Source organism: Ursus arctos, unplaced genomic scaffold (assembly GCF_023065955.2).
Source record: "Ursus arctos isolate Adak ecotype North America unplaced genomic scaffold, UrsArc2.0 scaffold_28, whole genome shotgun sequence".
Classification (NCBI taxonomy): domain Eukaryota; kingdom Metazoa; phylum Chordata; class Mammalia; order Carnivora; family Ursidae; genus Ursus; species Ursus arctos.
In genome coordinates this window covers 38,872,128-38,877,093 of record NW_026622963.1, presented here as the reverse complement: position 1 = coordinate 38,877,093, position 4,966 = coordinate 38,872,128, and positions in this window count along the sequence as shown.

The following is a 4,966-nucleotide window of genomic DNA, read 5'->3' as shown; positions in this document are numbered from 1 at the left end:
TGCCTTGCTCCAACGGGCCAGTATCTCCCAGGAAAGGGCTTATAAACTCGTCTGGAGCCCCAGTTTTTGCAACTGCCACCCAGGGGCTACTACCAGATCACTTGGCCAGCAGGGCATTCTCTTGTGGTCCCACAGGACTGTATATATTAGCACACTTTTATTTTATTTTTCTAAAGATTTATTTATTTTAGAGAGAGAGCTGGAGAGGGGGAGGGGCTGGGGAAGAGGGAGAGAGAATCTCAAGCAGACTCCCAGCCGAGCATGGAGCCCGATGCAGCGCCCAATCTCACGACCCCAAGATCATGACCTGAGTTGAAACCAAGAGGTAGAAATCTTATTTAAAAAATAATGGCAGAGGGGCACCCGGGTGGTGCAGTCAGTTAAACCTTCAGCTCTTGGTTTTGGTTCAGGTCGTGATCTCAGGGTTGTGGGATTGAGCCCTGCCTTGGGCTCTGCACTCAGTGTGGCATCTGCTCAAGACTCTCTCTGTCCCTCCACCCCTCTCTAAAATAAGTAAATAAATCTTTAAAAATAAATAAATGGGGTGCCTGGGTGGTTCAGTCGTTTGTGTCTGACTTCAGCTCAGGTCATGATCTCGGGGTCCTGGGATTGCTCTCTCAAATAAATAAATAATAAAATATTTAATTAAACAAACAAATAATTAAATAAAAGTGGTGGAAAACTTCCCTATCCTGAGGAGGGAAACAGACATCCTGATCCAGGAATCCCAGAAAGTCCCAAACAGGACCCGAAGAGATCCACACCAAGATACATTATAATTAAAATGTCAGAAGTTAAAAATAAGGAGAAAATATTAAAAGCAGCAAGAGAAAACAACTTACATACAAGTGAACCCCCATAAGGCTATCAGATTTTTTAGTAGAAATTTTGGCAGGCCAGAAGGGAGTGGCATGATATATTCAAAGTGCTGAAAGGGAACATTTTCCAACCAAGAATACTCCACCCAGGAGAGTTACCATTCAGAATTGAAGGAGAGATAAATGGTTTTCCTGACAAGCAAAAGCTGAAAGAGTTGATGACCACAATATGGGCCTTACAAGAAATGTTAAAGGGACTTCCTTAAGCTGAAAAGAAAGAGCACTAATTAAAAACAAGAAAATATATGAAAGAATACATCTCATTGGAAAGGTAAATATATAGTAAAAGTAGTCAATTACTTACAAAGCAAGTAGGAAAGCTAAAAGACAAAAGTAGTAAAAATAGGAGCGCCTGGGTGGCGTCTGCCTTCGGCTCAGGTCATGATCCCAGGGTCCTGGGCTCGAGCCCCGCATCGGGCTCCCTGCTTGGTGGGAAGGCTGCTTCTCCCTCTCATACTCCCCTACTTGTGTTCCCTCTCTCGCTGTCTTTGTCAAATAAATAAATAAATAATCTTAAAAAAAAAAAGTAGTAAAAGTAACTGCTCACAATAATTAGTTAAGGGATACCAAAGATTAAAAAAATGCAAAATCTGACATCAACAACATAAAATGTAGGCGAGAGAGTAAAAATGTTGAGCTTTTGAATGGGATCAAACTTAAGTTGTTATCAATTTAAAATAGATTGTTAAAGACATAAGTTGTTACACGTAAGCCTCATGGTAACCACAAAGCAAAACCTATTATAAATACAAAAGAGATAAAGAGAGAAGAATATAAATAAACCACTAAAAATAATCATCAAACCACAAAGGAAGAGAACAAGAAAAGAGAGGAACTACAAAAACAATCAGTAAGCAATTAACAAAAGGGCAATTAGTAATTATCTATTGATAATTACTTTAAGTGTAAATGGATTAAATTCTCCAATCAAAAGACAGAGTAGCTGAATGGATTAAAAAAAAAAAAAAAAGACCCATCTACAGGCTGCCTACAGAGACTCACTTTAGATGGAAGGACGCACACAGACTGAAAGTGAGGGATGGAAAAGATTCCATGAAAACGAAAGCCAAAAACACTTGGAGCAGCTATACTTCTATCAGGTTTTAAAAAAGACTTAACAAAAGACAAATATGGGGGCACCTGGCTGGCTCAGGTGGAGGAGGCTGCAACTCTTGATCTCGGGGTTTTGAGTTCAAGCCCCACCTTGGGCACAGAGTGTACTTTAAATAAATAAGTAAACAAAAATTTTTAAAAAGACAAATTTGGTTATTATATAATGATAAAGAGGACAATCCAAAAAAAGGATGTAATATTTGTTAATATTTATTTGCCCAACTTGGGAGGACCTAAATATAGAAAGCAAATATTAACAGATCTAAAAGGAGAAATAGATAGCAATGCAATGACAGTAAGGGATTTGAATACCTCACGTACATAAATGGATAGATCATCTAAACAGAAAATAAACAAGGAAATGTCAGCATTAAAGGACACATTAGACTAGACGGACCTAGATATGTAACAGAACATTCCGTCCAAAGCAACAGAACATATATTCTTTCAGGATAGATCACATGATAGGCCACAAATCAAGTCTTAATAAATTTAAGAGGATTAAAATCATGTCAAGAATCTCTTCTGATCATAACAGCATGAGATTACAAATTAATCACGAGTAAAACTGGAAAATTCACAAATATGTGGACATTAAACAGCATGCTATCAAACAGCTAATGGGTTTGATGAGGGAACAGAAGGCAAGCTGAGGACAAAGCAGAAACTGACACCCTGCAAACCCCCCCTCCCCATAGGATGTATGTGACATTCCTCAGGCACTCCCGGCTGCCCTAAAGGACAAAGAAATAGTTAACCTATAGATACCACAATCCTGCAAGACTTAAGTCTCCCTCAGTTTACAAATGTCTTTAGCAGTTTACAAGAACAAAGCATTTCTATCAATAACCTAGCTTCTGGAAGGGAATGTAGGGAATGTAGATATGATTAAATGTCCTTATAATCTGCAGCCTCCAGGAAGTTCCCAAACATCTTAATGTTAATGGCTTGCTAGGGCAAAACCACCTTAACTTGACAATGGCAAGGCCTCCGGTATCTTGTGAATCTTCTTTAACATATGAAAGTATTTCCTCAACCTCCCTTTTTCCTTACCTCCCCCAACCCCACGGTATATAACAGCCACCCCTCACAACTCTGGTGCAGCAGCTCTTTCTGCCCATGGGTCCTGTCCCCGTGCTTTAATAAACCACCAATTTTGCACCAAAGATGCCTCAAGAATTCTTTCTTGGTCGTCGGCTCCGGACTCCACCCCACTGAACCTGGCGAGTATTCCGTGCCCTCATCAGGTTGAAGAAGCAATCAAAGAAAAATAAAAAAATGCTGAGACAGACGAAAATGGAAATATAAATACCAAATTCTGTGGGATGCAGCAAAAACAGTTTTAAGAGGGAAGTTCATAGCTATAAATGTCTACCTCAAGAAACAAGAAAAGCCTCAAATAAACAATATAACTTCACACTTCAAGGAGCCAGAAAAAGATGAACAAAGCCCAAAGTTAGAAGGAAGGAAATGGTGAAGATTAGAGAAGAAATAAATGAAATAGAGACTAAAAAATAAAATAAAGATCAATGAAACTAAGAGCTGATTCCCTGAAAGATAAGCAAAACTGACAAATCTTTAGCAAGACTCATCAAGAAAAAGAGAGGACCCAAATAAATAAAATCAGAAATGAAACAGGAAACGTTACAAATGCTAACACAGAAATACAAAGGCTCATAAAAGACTACTGCAGATAGTTACATGCCAACAAACTAGACAACCCAGAATACATCAATTCCTAGAACATACAACTACCGAGACTGAATCATGGTGAAGCAGAAAATCTGAACAGACTGATAACTAGTAAGAAGATTGAATCAGTAATTAAAAACTTCCCAAAAAACAAAAATCCAGGACCAGATGGCTTAACTGGTGAATTCCACTAAACATTCAAAGAAGAATTAATAACAATCCTTCTCAAATTCTTCCAAAAAACAGAAGAGGAAGAAACACTTTTGAACTCATTCTACAAGGCCAGCATTACCCTGAAACCAAAGCCAGACAAGGATGCCACAGAAAAGAGAATTACAGGCCAATATCCCTGATTTTTTTTTAAGATTTTATTTATTTATTTGACAGAGAGAGAGACAGCCAGCGAGAGAGGGAACACAAGCAGGGGGAGTGGGAGAGGAAGAAGCAGGCTCCCAGCGGAGGAGCCTGATATGGGGCTCGATCCCATAATGCCGGGATCACGCCCTGAGCCAAAGGCAGACACTCAATGACTGAGCAATCCATGCGCCCCAGGCCAATAACCCTGATAAACACAGATGCAATAATCCTCAACTACATATTAGCAAACCAAGTCACCCACACACTAAAAGGATCACTCAATGTGATCAAGGGGGATTTACTCCAGGGATGCAAGGATAGTTTAAAACCCACAAACCAGTCAGTGTGATACACCACATTAACAAAAGGAAGGATAAAAATCATATGATCCTCTCTCTCTCCTTCTGCCTCTCCCCTGCCCACATGTCACGCTCTGTCTTTCTCAAATAAACAAATAAAATCTTTAAAAAATCTTATGATCATCTCAATAGATGAGAAAAGCACTTGACAAACTTCAATACCCATTCACAATAAAGACTTAACAACAAAGTGGACACTGAGGAAATCTACCTCCATGTCCTGAAGGCCATACGTGACAAACCCACAGCTAACACCATATTCAACAGTGAAAAGCTGAAAGCTCTTCCTAAGATCAGGAACAAGACAAGGATGCCCACTCTTACCACTTTTATTCAACATAGTGCTGAAGTCTTAGCCAGAGCAATGAAGCAAGAATAAGAAATAAAGGGTATCCACATTGGTAAAGAAGAAGGAAAACTGTCACTATTTCCAGATGACATGATGATATAGAAAACCCTAAAGACTCCAGCAAAAAACTCTTAGAATAAACAAATTTGGTAAAGATACAGGATACAAAATCAACACACACAAAAATCTGTTGCATTTCTATATACTAATAGGAAACT